Raw genomic sequence first — 15,840 nt, 5'->3', positions numbered from 1 at the left:
TTAATCTCTATGCAATAATCAGTAAATTTTTTGTCAGTTAGTTTTTAAGATTTTGCAGACTTTTTAAGAAAAAAATTGGCCCAGCTCTTGAAAGGATTAGAACAATTTTATTTTTGTATATCCTTATACATTAGTGCATTTAAGTGCATATTATTATTCACTGATAATTTCCTTACGTAATTACAAGTACTATACTAAATAGGACCATCATAGAAATCGAAAGCTATTGGTCAAAAGAAAATCGTTAAAAATTTATTAAGAAATCTACAAAATAATAATGTCAAATGAAGCATGGAACAAATTTATTATTTAAGGAATGTTGGATTTGATTGGTAAAGAAGCAAGCCTTATCACGACGCAACGGTTGACATCTAAAATCGTATTCCGTCTTTTAAGAAGAATATAAAGAATACCATCCTAATTAGAGAGACATTTTTATGAATCCCAGAACATTAAAAGATGATTTTTATTAAGACTAAACGAACACCTAACAGTTCATTAAAATTAAAAGAAAATAACTCCTCTGTATCCAGGAAGGACAAAGTTCAAAATAACACACATCTGGATTAAGAGTTATTTATTTTCCTTCAAATAAATTCTAGTTTGCTGTCGAACTTTATAAAGAGTAAGAGGTATATTGGTTCTAATAAGTTTTTTTTTTACTAATTATTGTACTTCATAAAAAATGTCTTACCTGTTGACCTTTGACATGCACTATGAAGAGATAATACCTTTCAGACAAAAAGAAAAATAAAGGTTGCTACCACTATATCGACCAATTTTCTATTGCGCAATATTAGAACCACGTCAAATATAAAATAACCCACAAAGATACCTTCCTCTCATCCTCCTCAAAAACACAGGGGAGGAGAAATATCCTAGCACTAACTTAAAGCTTTAGAATTATCTGACAGCACTTTCCATCACAAATTGTGAAAACAATGTTGATGTTTGCAATCATGACCCAATGTGATCATAGGTATTTTCTTTTAAATCATAACCAAATTATACTGAATTATATTGATACATAAATCACTTAAAGTGGTAACAGTAATGAAAAATGTTTTTCAAACTTTAAAACAACACAAACAATGAATATGCAAAACAACTTGCGAATTTCCCATCGGGAATATTTACTTTTTCCTGAGTAATTAGTTTTGATTTTGCCCCACAGATTATTGCAAATACATAACCAACGGTTGGAATAAGTAATAATTATGATTCGGTTTCTCATCCATATTCAATGGCGGGTGACGTTCTTTCACAGTGGATTTGAAAATAGCTCTACTGGGTTCTCACCCCTTCGAGAAGCACGGATCGAGCAACTAGTTTCTTATAAAGGGGAAAGAGGTAATTTAAAATAGTTTCTAGACCTCTTCTATTGTCCACAGTCAACACACCGCCAAAACTTCATTACTGGTCAAGTTTGCCATCAGAAGCCAAGTTTACTTCCTGTCTTGGGCAGCTACTAATTGCCTTTTGAGTGTCAATCGACGTACTTAATACAATAAAATAATACCTTTGAGTTCAATATTGTTTTATAAATACTGAAGTGGAAATAATAGGGAACTTTCATGGTTGTAAAGTATTTGAAGTTCTGTAAAACTAAAAAAGTTTGACTAATTTACAATACGCATTTTTAGTACAATCGTTCAATGTAATTTTATTACGATGCAATGCCTATTATGAGTTTCTTTGCTACCAAATGCTTTACATATGTGGTACTGGAGTAAAAATCTGAGTTCAATTAATGTATAGATCTATATTAAGATATGGTTTGTCATTACTGAGGCAAATTGATCCTGGCTCCTTGGTACATTTATAAACCTATTAACCACTTGATTGGTTTTTATAATGAGTCTGACGCAATATGAAACTAGGATGGGTCATACTCAATATCAAGAGTATTTATAGGGTTAACAAAACTCTAAAATAATCAAAAACGTTTAGACCGGAAATAGCAATATTAGTTACTCCTCTATAAAGAGATTATATATTTAAATTAGTTAAAAAAAGTCAGGGAAAAATATGTGAAATAAGGAAAAGAAATTCTGTGACAGTGATATTTATTTATTTTTAATAACGCATAGTTGCGAACAAATGTAAAAAATGAAGAGTGGGAACAGACAAAATTTATTTTTAACATGTCAAGTATAAGGTTACTATAAAACGTGCAAAGTTACTTATACAACAAATTACAATGGTGCAGACACAAAGTATACTACCAACCACTACTTGTAAAATAATCCAAGTATACTTAAAACCAATACTTGAATCCTGTTAAAGATAAAGCGCATTAACAAACAACTATTCGCAACATATCTGGTCAGAGGTCTAACAAACCAAGACTTGTTGCTACCTTTATGTAAAGTATAAAGTAATTATAAGCTTATACTTGCAGTATGTCATGGACCGTCTAAATACCATAATTAACAAAACTAAATGCAGGCTAGAAATTGAGGAGCGAGAGTAATTTTTTTCTGATATTCTCCTCGGTTAAATTAAAATAATGTAGAAAAACACATCACTACTTTTTCTCTACATGTAAAAAGGAGAGTGCTAAATCTGCAAGTTTGAGAGATAAATCTGGCATTTCCCGCACGATGTAAAGAAGATGTTAAAGTACATTTTTAAGGCCCGTGTTATTTTTTAAATTTTAAATTCATTTGTTCTGCTTTTTTTAGCCTATTAAAACTTATAATGGAATTCTGCACATCTACAGGAGAATATATTTCTAACAGTATACGTAGACTTTCCCTGCAATGCACAGAAGGTGAGAAAAAAGGTTTACAGGAAACATGATTGTCTATTAATATAGATGACCTCATAATAACATAAATGAATAAAAGGAGGAAAATGTTGAGAATTTGTCTTTTACCTAATAAATTTATAACGCCAAGTTAAAATAAAGCTTTATCATAAACAACTTTCCTGGAAGTTCATCCCCTTTTATGTAGAAAATAACTCTACCTTTGCGACCAGCATTATATTAAAAGATAGTGATATATTTTATTATTTTTAAAATAATAATGTGCTACTCAAGAGTTCAATAAATTTTATTTGTAAAATAATAATGTGCTACTGAAGAGTTCAATAAATTTTAACGTACAAAAATTGATTTTAGATTTCTCAGAAAATGAACGATTAAATTGAACACATAGCTTTCTAAAATATTATAGATTTGTACTACGAAATATTTCTTAATAACTATAAGTATTTGTGGTTCCATTCTGTATGAATTTTGGATAAAACAATGATGACTCAAAACTAAACAAATTTTAGTATTTCATTATTTGAGTTTGTGATTTTAGGGGAATGTTTTTCCCGTTATGCAACTTTCTGCCTCTTGTAAAGTAATCTAGTCTATTCTGGTAGACTTCATGACACTCTAAAGAGTCATATAATCTTTACAGGAGATTTTGGTTCCTAGAGTTTTGAGTAGTTCAGCTGGAAATAGCTCCTCAGTTTGGGTTTGAACAATAAAAAATATAACAAATATTGCTCTAGGTCGAACATAGCACGAGATATAGCTTTTCGCTTAAACTGATTTCAAAGTCGATATACAGTTAGTTAATATATACACATACATGCACTTAAAACTAGTTATGGTTAAAATCTTTTTTCCCACTTAATAAATGGAGTAATATGAAATAAAAGTGCAAGGAACTATTTTCCCCCCAAATAAGTAATCCAAAGTAGAAGTTGTGATGCAAGGATTTGAGACCATACTCGTTGTGGGTAGGATCAACCCAGATCTTTATTCTAAGTCCTTCGGGGACACTATTCTGGAGCTTTCTTAGGCCAAGGCCGTGGCCTACTTGAAGAGAAGGTGATAAGTAGAAATGCCTTTCTTCATGAGTGTCTTGTCTACAATAAATATTTTAGAGAGTGACTCAAACCATTATTACATAGCTACGAACACTATATTCTATAGCTACTAACACTAAATATTTAAAAAATATTAAAAGCTAAACTCACAACAAGTAAAATGTTTGATGGAAACGCACGCAAAATGTTTTGAGCAGTGTTGGCAAACAAAAGGTGTTGGCAGCCGTTATAGCTCACAACCAACGAAGTTGTTGTGTATGTCTACTGGCTGTCTTACAATAGTAAATTATATTAGTCAATAATCGTTTTCTAAGCGAATTTACATTATGCATATGCATCGTGCATGTTGCAGCAAACCTTACTGCAACAAATGTTTACTCCAAAACTGTTACAGTGATATTTACCATGCTTACAAAAATAAAGCAATAGTGGTGTAGTTAGCAAATATAATATATTGTGATGAATCGTTCGGCACTTTGACCAGATGACTTTTAACCTTTTTCTGTGGAATTAACTCTATTTATAAAATATTTCCCATAATCTTCCCATAATCAAATGTCCTGAATAGTATTTATTCGAATGATTTAAAGTTCGTGTAGTAGAATTTGTTCAATATAAATATTATTATTCGTTTTTTATATTTTTAGATTCTCAACTTTATTTGAAATGATCTTATTTTCTCGATTCATTTTTTATGTTTTTGCACTTTAAGATTTGTTTCCTCAGTAAAAAAGAAAAATTTTTTCAGGCTTTAAATTTAAGTTTTAAATATATTAAGTTAAATTGAAATTTTAAGTATGTATATTTAAATAAAATAGCTGTGTTTTCTGTTCAGTTCCGGGTAAATAGATTCATAGGCTTCATACATCGTGGTAAAAACAATTTTGGACGTTTTAAACAAGAAAAAATAAACATCTTATACAACTGAAACTCTTCCGTAGCTTGAACACCAAAGTAAATATCAAGACAATCTAATTAACCCAAGAACAACATAGAATATCAAATGTCAGCTGTACTTAACAATGCCGGAGGCTGTGTCTGTTTTTCGACTTGCTGAATTTGTAAAGTTACACTGTTAATGGTTTAATAATTTTGATGGAAATTTGAAATAATAAAATTGAGTTCCTGTTAAAAACCATCTGGAGTAGCGTTGCAAGCTTTAAGAATGTATAGACCAATAAAATACCATGCTATTCTTTAAATGTGTAAAATAAAATGTTTTAGACCAAATATGCTGACAGTTTTGTTTTGGTGATGGGGCTTGTCTATAGAGACAATTCTACCCACTTGAGGTATATACCGGGTGTCCAAAAAAGAATGGATTAAAAGTAAATGACATGAACACTTTATTATTTAAGATAAAAAATTACTGTATATACATTTTTTTCCCTAACTTCCTTAGATTTTTCTATCATGTTTTCGCCGCATAGCCTCCACATGTACTCCGTTATTTTAATCGAAGATAGTCAAATCGGTGTTTCTCTGACCACACATTGGGGTTTAATTCATTATATATTTTTCTAAAGGCTTCCCGTATTGATTAATGTCATCTATACTATGTTTGAGATCGGCGAGCGTATTTATAAACAGGTGGACTGATAATTACATCATTATAACATAGTTAACTTAGTGATCCGCAGGATCTAAACCGAGGTTCTCAAGGATATATGCCTGTGTTTCAATCACGAGACCAGTTGATCTCCATCATGTATAGTAATATGTTTTCTGTGATCATGTCAGTAACTAAGCACTATAAGTTAACCAAGGCACTGTTGTTATGCACAAAATTAATTTATGACAATGTGTAATTTAATATAAAGACCAGTGTATGGAAGCACCATAATACAGGCAAAGCCGTGTAAAGGGACTACGAGCAATCCAATATTGTAGGTAGGTTACAATGACGGTGACAACGATGAAAATTACTACGTACAGTGTACAACCATACCACTTGTTGTATTGTGCTTTCAATTACATCGTTTACGTACAAAATAATTGAACATGAAAAGCGATTTAACACGTCAGAAAATTACTTGTGTCACTTAAACATTCATTGTTGTAACATGATTGGTAAATACCACGAAATTGTTTACACATTGACAGCCTAATTCAATAACCATTAATACTTTACTGAAAAACAGTTGATCACTACGTTAAACCACCCACGACGATAATGTTTTCACCCAGACATGCGGTATTTACTCTAAATTAAAATATCAATTATCAATTATTTAAGATGGGGACGCCACTATGTGCGTATTTTAACCCAAATATGAGTGAAGGATGAGGCGCGATCTTGTAGTCTTGTTAGTGACTAAGGCCGACATATTCCTTAGACACAGCTGTTAATTAGCCCATACAGTCAATGGCAACTAAGGGACCTACAGTTTATAGTGGAATCCGAACCACATTCTGCCTTGATATTAACGAATTATCAGGATAAAATGTAAACCAAGGGTTGACAAGGTTTAAGGGTTAAAAGTATAAAGCAAAACTTCGTTCTTAATTCAAATTTAAATTAATTAATTTCACAATTAGTTAATGTGTTTCGACCATTGTGTCTTAACCGTTTTAAAATTTGGTAGAAAATAAATAGTATTTTGAAAGGCATTTTCAAGAATGCTTTATTTCTGGTTGTACACAGCATCACAAAATCACTTAATGTTTGTTTCGTAATACAGTTTTTAAACGGGAGTCATAATTTCTATTTTAAATAAATTAGGGTTTGTGAAGTTTTAAAAGCAACAGCTACGGATCAAATTAAACGTATTTCATCAATAAAACAATAATTATGATTTGAACGTTGAGTTAAAACCAAATGAATTTTCTCTGTGGAATGCCATTGGCACATCCTTACTCGTTACTTGGTTCTTTGTTATAACATGTCCATTTGAAATATTTTCATCGTACATTTTTAATTATTATTAATTATTATGTACATAAAACATGCTTGTGGTTCGTTTTGTAAAATTGACAAAAAGTTTTAAAATTTCATAAAGAAGATATTTTGAAAGTAAAAAATAAAGTGGACAGTCTTTTGCTAAAGAAATAAAAATAGATGAAAATGTTTAAATAATTGGTTGCTTTTTAAGATAAGATCCATGAAACGTAAGATTCATTACTGAAAATCAAAATAGGCCATGTCCATTTTAACGGGGACAAACTACAGTACAAATCTGAAAAGCACATATAATAAATCTTGAATTACGGTTCTGGTGATAATAAGAAAGATAACTTTCCTGGGGCTATTTAATAAAATCGTAGGAAACAGTTAATGCAATTCTTATCATTAGCTTGTTAAATATCGTGATGATCGTAATGTTACATCAAAATTTGTTAGCATACCGTATTTTCTGTAGAAAATTTTATCCTACCTTAGAAACTTACAGGTCGTTTTTACAACTATATTATTTAAAGGGTTTAATCTAATTAATATTAGTATTAATTTTAATTTCATCCAAGCAAATTCTACATCATTCTCAAAAACTGTTATAGCACAGATTCAAGTGCGCCATCACAAAAATCACTGAATTTGCATGAAAGGTCAAATGCTGGGGGAATATTTTTAGACTTACTCTTCAAGAATCGTCTGTGAATTAGCATAAGCAAAATGAAAATATCTGCAATCAGGAGAAGAATTCAATTACTTCTTTTAATAAAGAAGCATCTTGCCCAAGATTCTTGAGTTCTTGAAGTTCATTTTAAGAAGATTTAACAAACTGGCAAAATCAATACATGGAAATGATTAAATCGTTGACAACCATTACTCGTTAGTATTAAAAACTAACTAATTTTTTTTCTTGATTTATTTTTATTGAATTTGTTGTCTTATTAAAAGTTATGTTGAAAAATTTGTTTATATTCCTGTCATAACGTAACGCATATTGGGCCATAACATTTTACTAGTTATTATGAAACCGTGTTAGCCGTATAACAATGTTAGCGGTATTAGTCTTGCATTATTTACCAAACAGTTTTACATAATCTTTAGCTCTGATGAATATAAAATTCAGTTTAAACTTTACAGATTGTATAATGTTAACTCATTTTCAGTTTGTTTATTACTTGTTTTTACATTAAAATTTGATAAGTTAAAATAACTTATTGCTTAGAAGCCTAAGTTTTAACATTTTGAAACTAACATGATACTTTAAGCGTGGTCATTAAAATGAAATAATTAAAATTACAATCGATGAATATAAGTGCCTAGCTTGAAATCGATTATCGTATGGTTTTTGAGATTACATTATTTTACAGCAATGCCTTTACAGATTCTATGATACATAAATAGAAATATACACTTTTTGGACTCCTTAACACTTTTTGGTAATTAATTATATGTTTTCAAAGTAATAATCTCTAGTGGTGGTGGAAACTTATTTGTATGATTCAAATTATTATTCTAGTTTAAATATATGAATGAAGGAATCATTCACACGGGTGTGCTTAAAAGTTATTATACAAAGAAAATAAATTTTGTCATTGTTTAATAACTATTAAATTTTGTTTAGTAAATTAATTGTGATTTATTTGATCCATAACTGTTACTTTTAAAAATACCACAAAAACTACTTTTAAAACCGAAGTTGTGATTTTCATCCAGGAAACATAACCGTAATTATTTGTATGACGCTTTTTGTTAAATTATTGTTATTTCACTGTTAATTTATAAACTGCTATTGTTTATATTGATACTCAATTCAAAGTTTATCATTGTTAAAGCGTTATTAAATTTGTTTTTTGTAACTGTCACGTTTTTCACTTGTTTTGTTACTTGCACCTGTCATGTTTGCCATACTGGCTGTCACTTATGTTTGTCGTTTTGATCTTTAACCAATTTACTAAATTTACTACCAACCATTGTATTTTGCTAGTCGTAAGCAAGTTTGATCACAAGTTTATCAGTATCAAAATGTATCTGTCCGTTGAAATGTCAAATAAAATAAACAAATAAATAAAAATCTGATAAATAAAGTGAATAAAATAAATAATTAAATTAAATTAATTAAATAAATTAATTAAATAGAATTAAAAAATCAAATAAATAAATTCAATTATTATTTCGTTTTTATTCCAGCATAATATATGTTTTGCAGTAATAATACTTCACGCTAACTGTGTTTTCTAGGAGAATATTAACAACGTCCAAGAATGCCGTTTTTAAGCTCGAAAGAGTTGAAACACAAACGAACAATAAATAAACGCAAACGAATGACCAGAGCCGAAACTTTGTGGGGGAGGACGTGTCATTAATAAAGAAGGTTAAAGAGGTTTATTAGGAAGGTTAATTCACCGTCGAGAAATACAGTTGACCAAGCACTTCTAGAAATAGGAAATTAACGACAAAACTGTTGAGATGCGCTTAACCCCTTTATTGACTGTACTTTCGGTTAATTGAGGACCTATAAGGGTTAATTTATACAATCCGCCCTTTTAATTCTCAAATCGTTTTCCCTTGTTTTGGGACAAGGCTTTCTTTACTTGTTGACTCTTTACTGTTGTTTAATTTTGAACTTTAAATCGCCATAACATGTATAAGATAACAGAATAAAATCAAAGATATGAAAACTGCTTGGAAAATTTTTATTTAATAGATTATATTTGTATAGGTTATTGAACTTATTACTTCAATATAAGGGAAAATTATACAAAGTATTTCGAAATTATCCCATATTTGTGGAATATTTTATTTCCTACCTTTAAGTTTCTACTTTTAAGTTCTACCTTTAAACGTATAAAACGTCGTTTTACATTTACAAATCAAAAATGCCTTCATAGGTTTTTTTTATGATTGCATCAGTTATAGCTTCATAGAATCATATAATATAAACATATAGTTTTTTTTAAATTTGTATTCATATTTTTTCTTTGTTAAAATTGCTATACGTACTTTTTGCCCTGGACGAGTGTATATTGATCTTACAATCAGTAGGAGATTGATAGGTCGTTAAGATCTTTTTTGTGTCTTGTCGTTAATTAAAGATTGTAAGAAAGTGACTATATACTAAGCTACTGAACCTTTCATAGCAAAAATGGTAAATAATTATTAACTATATTTTTTATTATCGTGCATTGATAAAATTACGCCATTATTTCAGCTTGATGCCAATGTAAAAGAAAACAAAAAATGTTTAATTAAAGTACGAGTTTACGAGATAAGATTTTGAAGGCACTTTTCACTTATCGACCATCAAGTATCATCATCCAACATCTTGGATATTAATTATAGATATAATCCCAAACTAATTGAAAACATGATTCAAGCATTTTATCAGTGCTTACCCAGCTAAATTAATTATGGATTATTGTTAGCCTGTCTGTATCAGCTCAAGCGTGCTAAGAAGAAAACCACAGTTTAAATTGTCTAGCATCTAATTTTTAATACATTTTCAACCGGTATCAATATTTTCGAATTTAAAATAACTTCGTATAAATATCATCTTTTTGATTGTAGGCCTATAATTTTTTTTTTCCGTGAAAGAAAAAAGTACAAAGATGCAACTGAGTAATAACTTATAAATATGGATTTATTCCGATTTAAAATCATAATACAGGGCAATTCAAAAATATGGACCTAGTTTCGGTATTTTGTATCTCGAATAAAGTAAGTCTAAATTTAAATTGGAAACAAATATGTTTTACACCATTAGTAAGAGAAAATTTCTAAGTTTTATTTACAATTATTTAAATTGCTAAATGTTTTGTTTTGTCCCCCCTGTGCTGCATGGCAAATATCTAAGCGATAGCCGAATTACTACAACTTATTAGTCCCACACACGAGACAGCATCTCATGTGTCACAAACTTCTTTAAAATGCAAACGAGTTATGTTTTTTTTCTAGTCGGTGGTTGAATACCGAATTCGATGAGAAAAGCCCGCTGCACTAGGAGACTCAGTTTTTGCAAACTCTGTCACAAAAAAAAAACTTATGTTGCATGGTAGGCATCTTACTTACAACTTAGGCCTATGTTAAAACAAAACGGCTGCCCATTATTACGATAACCTTTTCGGCTGATTTCAGAAATATGGTAAATAACTTAGAAATTTCCTCTTTTTAATGGTGTAAAGTGTATGTCTCGTTTATACTTCAAAATCACGAATTTGGGTCCATATTTTTGAATAGCCCTGTATTTCACTACAGCCTTCTTTCGAATTCCTATTTTTTTCTCTTTAACAACTCATATGACTATGAAGAAATTGAATACGTATATGTATTGTTAGTTTATTAAATAGTTGTGTAGCGTAATAATAATTCCCTTTTAAATGGTAAAATAAAGGAATGTATCAATTAATTTAAAGATCCTCTATACAAAACACTTACAAGGAATTTTCAAGTTTATTTTTAGATTATTGATTTCATTCCATAATAGGGTGAATAACACGGAACTCTTTCCGTTTTTATTTTCTTTGCAGTTTATATAATTGATCGATGTAAAATATGTCTGTTTATTATTTTATTTATGTTTCAGAAACAAGGATTAGGTGGCGACAGAAACAAGAAGTGCAATCATAGGGTTGCCCACGCGCAGATATTGACTTGGTAAGTCTTTTTTTTATTTGCGTTAAGTACATTTTAAAATGTAATTTAAGGAAAATATTTTCCGATTACAGTTGGTTTATTATATTTTACCACACAAGTGAAGAGTTATATGAGAGTTTATTGTCCTTTAAGTTTCATCAAAGCTCTCTGGACCATAAAACTTCTGCAGGACACAACTCTGTTTTTAACACTAAACCATTAACACCAGCGCTGAGGTCAGACCTGTAGGCGTAGTTCAACAGTAACACCTGTTCTACAATGTCCTCCTACACCTTATATATTTACAGTGGAGGTAAAGTATAATGTTCATTAATTAATTATCACTTGTAATGAGAGACAAGTTTCTAATATGCTTAGGATAAAGTTGGTCTTTCTTTCTTTCGGCGTAGTGGTACGATTGATTTTAAGTTGCATTCTTTTATAATGATCAAACCACAAGCAAGTGCTATTTGGATGATAAAGTCAAACTTAGTGTGTGAGTGTTGCTATCATGGTGGTAAGGGTCGGACTTGCGTAGGTGGCACGGATCTTAAATAATTGATCATTGATAATTGATAATTGATTATTGATGAGTGATTAGTGTTTAATGCAGGTTAATTATTGATCATTGATAATTTATAATTATTCATAATTTACTTCATTGTGAGAGTGGTGGGTTCAAGCCTCAATTCAGCCTAAATAATTTTAAGAGGATTTGACCACTTTCTTTAAACCGTTTATTCTCAGTGGTGTTAGTGTTGAAACAAAAGAACATGGTTTTAAAGTGTTGACCGTTTTACTAAATTTTAAGGTTTGATATAAAATGTCGATTTAGGCCTACTGTGAATTAACCACTGTATGTATTATGTTAATGACTTCAGATAATTTACATGTACAATTTGAATTACGTGTTTTATTTGAGTCTGTAACTATTGAATCGACGATAAAAGAATCGATTCTTTTCCGTTAATTCACCACTACATTTTATTGCAATGCCGATAATTTTTACAGTTAGCCTAGTCTATGAATATATCAATGATAAAAATGAAACTATTCTAAACTAACCTAAGCAATCAAAGTTGCTGATTATGAAAAAATCCTGGTAGTAAATAAACGGAATTGCAATAAAAAAGTAGTGGTAGTGAATTAACGTAAAATGACCAAAGAATCCTTGAAATATCATTCCTAAACCCGTACACGGGATATTTATTTATTTATCTATACACCCACCATTTATATATTGAAGGATTTATTGAAGGATTCACATCATATATTGTAAAGCTTAAATCATATAACTAGCGTATATTTGATTTCCGCCAAACGGATGTTATTGTACAAACATTGTTGGATAATCAACAATGTAGGGCGGAAGAAAACTCTGCGTGGGCTACATATATGCACTTGTATCAGCTGATTTCTGATGGAAAAGTGACGTATTGGTGTGAAGTTGTTGCAATATTTAAGACACGTTCTATCTAAATTTGTTTTTAAAAAAGTAGTTAACAATTTTATTAACACGGTTTTTTTAACAATTCAGAATTATGAGTAATATAGTTGTTGTTGAATGTGATTGCTAAGTCTTTCTACAAAAAATCTATGTTTTAGAGCACTTAGACAAAAATCACATTAGTTTTCAAATTTTTCTGAACATGCTATTACATATTGTGATAAAGTTATTATTTTGAATAACAAGAAAATCTAATTATTCTCTTTCGGTTGAGAACATCCCGTTGCAAGCCTAACAACCTTATAACATTACATTTATTTCTACCGAGTTATAAGTCATTATTTTTTATAAGACGAGTACCATTGATTGCTAAACACAAGAGGCTGGCTGGCTGGGGGGTGTTTTCCGTAAATATTTGGAAACTGGCAGAGAATGGAGACGGATTTTCTCACAGTGGTTTTACCAATCCAGCTGTAATTACTTGTAACCTTCTTCATATATCAGAAAATAGCGTTTAATCCCGTAAAGTGCACAAGAAAATCTGATTTCATTGAGTTTTCTCAACGGTTGGTTTTTATATCAACATTCTTTTTAAAACACATTTTAACCATACATAGTTTTAGGATATTGTTTAGTTTATTTTACTAAATAAATCTTAAATCAAACATTATCTTAAACTGAAGAATAATCACTCTAAGGATTAATATTTTTATATAAAGGGTTTGATTTACTATAAGTTTATCGTATTAGAACACTGCACATTACTCTTGTAACTTAAGGTGAATGAATTTACGCCTTCTCCTTTAAGTATCAGGTTACTATAAAGAAAACGTCATAGAAGCAACTTCTCTTGTTTATAATCTCGTTAACATTCTTATATCAAGTTACTTCCTACTATACTTCTTCATCATGGTAAAAACCTTATGGGAAAACACCCTTTGGTTGGCTAATTATTATTTATTCATTACTTGTTTGGTATTTGTTTACTTATTTGATCATTGGTTTTTATATTTTTTTATATTTTAGTAGACCAATTTTATTTGCAATGAATCCATAAAACAAATATTTTTGTAACTTTCCAAATAGAATTAGTTTATATTACAACATATATTTTAATTTTAAATGATTGAGTGACTTATCATAATTTAATTTACTAATGTCAAAAATCATAGTTGCAGGTAATGGGCAATTATGTTCATATGTCTCTGGAACTTTTATGATTGTTTATGGATTAACTTTTCTTCATTCTGTGCTGTATACTACACTACACAAAAATGTTTACAATGTTTAAGGATAACGAAATGAAAAAAAATTGCAAATAACATGATATATTTGGTCTATGAAAATACTTGATCTAAATAGAATTTTTATATAAATTTGAATTATATAATTTTTTCCTTTGATTTTTTTAGTTTAAGTAATTAGCTTTATTAAGGAACAGATTGCCAAACATCACAGAGATCAAGTGTCACGTGCAAAATATCTAATAATGGTGTGCAAATGTTGTTTATAGAATTTCCTAATATCAATTCTAAATTAAATTTATTTTACTACCGGAACGTGTGCCATACAACCACTTAAGTGATATTATTTTTGTTAAGTGTATTCCAACAGAAAATAAATCAAATACGACGGTAAATATTGAACCTTTAAGATAAAATATTTTTTATTACGAACATAGATAAATTTCATGATCATGTAACATTAGATTATTAATATACTGCAGCATTTGCTTGAAGAAGAAGAAAAAAAGTTTACTCCATTCAATTCAAAGGAATGGAAAGCAAGCTGGTCTAGTGGTAGAACTTGGGGCTTCGGAGGTCGAGGTCCTGGGTTCAAATCCCGCCAATCACCAATGGATCTAATGCCGTAACCCTATAGGGCTAGTCTGAAATAATGTTTAAATGAGTTCTGGCCAAGAACCTAGCGTCCTAGGATGTGAAGGTGGGAGTTATAAAAAGTATTTATTTGGAAACCTTTTTGAGGATACTTTCAGTACAGTAAAAAACTGTAAAATGTTGTCGTCTTTCAGAGAATTTAAATAAAAAAGCAGGTTGTCATTGAATTAAAAATTAATTTAAAGGCTAAACCATATTAATTAACGTGGAAGAAAGGCTTACACAAAGCTGTGTAATCGCTCTTTATCTTTTTCAATCCTGAACCACAAATAGTCTTATTTTACGAGTAATTTCATTAAATTGTCTTGTCATGATGCATTTATTTAATATACGCCAGTCGTGACGGATTTAAATGGTATCTATATAATTAATACGCTACATGAAACTTTGTCGGTTGAACTCCTCCGCCATTTCTTAACCCATTTTATCCATTGACGTCTCATTGGAAAGAGCGTTGTGCGTAGATTTGCAAACTGACCTTACATTTTTGAAAAAGTCCCTTGGGCTCTACCCCAGTGGCTGTTAAAGTTCCCATGTTATCCTTATGAAGAATATAATTGTTTACATTTTGATGAGCTGTATAATTAAATTGCTGTTATTTATTTTTCAATTTAAAGGCTTTTAAACTCATAGGAAATTATGATGACTTTTATTTGTTTTTAAATAACTACTTTACTTCATTGCAATTGCTCGATTTCGAGCAACGTGTTTACTAGTAGAAAATTAAACATAATAATTGTTATGTTAGGTAAATATTGTATTCAATGCCAAATTTGAATACTGAACTGAATTCATAGCTACCTTGTATCAATAACTTTTATAATCAAAACATTTACTGGAATGGTTAAGCTTGGTACACCATGCTACAGACTATATAGAATTCCGTATGTTCTGCTCACAAACATTTAAGAGGTTTTAGGGGAAGTCCCCCCCCCCCCCACTTGTTTGTGCCTAATGTATACTTAATCCAACAGCTGATTTTAAAGGTCGGAGTCAAGTGCAGGGAAGATAGATTTCTTCCCCTAAAACCGCATAAACTTTGTGAACAGAGAAAAAGTAAGTAATATACGGCATACGTTTTTATATACGTTTTTAATGTTCATAAACGTTATAAATATTACTATGCCTTTTCAGGTTTCTAGCAATGA

At 30.1% G+C, this 15,840-nt stretch overlaps 1 protein-coding gene across 3 annotated transcripts in view; it reads left to right on the top strand.

Annotated features, from left to right (window-relative positions):
- Positions 1–15,840, top strand: part of LOC129000930 (uncharacterized) — a 109,065-nt gene that overhangs the window by 54,433 nt on the left and 38,792 nt on the right. Inside the window, exon 2 of one of the 3 annotated variants that reach the window (XM_054428017.1) lies at positions 11,298–11,368. The exons of 1 other annotated variant lie outside the window; for it this stretch is intronic. The gene's annotated coding sequence lies outside the window, so the exon portion shown is untranslated. Of the gene's footprint in view, positions 1–11,297; positions 11,370–15,840 lie in introns of those variants that run through there. One more of the 3 variants, XM_054428016.1, reaches the window with a different exon arrangement.

The sequence above is a fragment of the Macrosteles quadrilineatus genome, unplaced genomic scaffold, assembly GCF_028750875.1.
Source record: "Macrosteles quadrilineatus isolate MER2022 unplaced genomic scaffold, UCM_ALF_1.0 Scaffold_8__2_contigs__length_117827958, whole genome shotgun sequence".
Lineage (NCBI taxonomy): Eukaryota > Metazoa > Arthropoda > Insecta > Hemiptera > Cicadellidae > Macrosteles > Macrosteles quadrilineatus.
The sequence above is the reverse complement of the archived record's forward strand: the minus strand, read 5'-3'. Positions and strand labels throughout refer to the sequence as shown.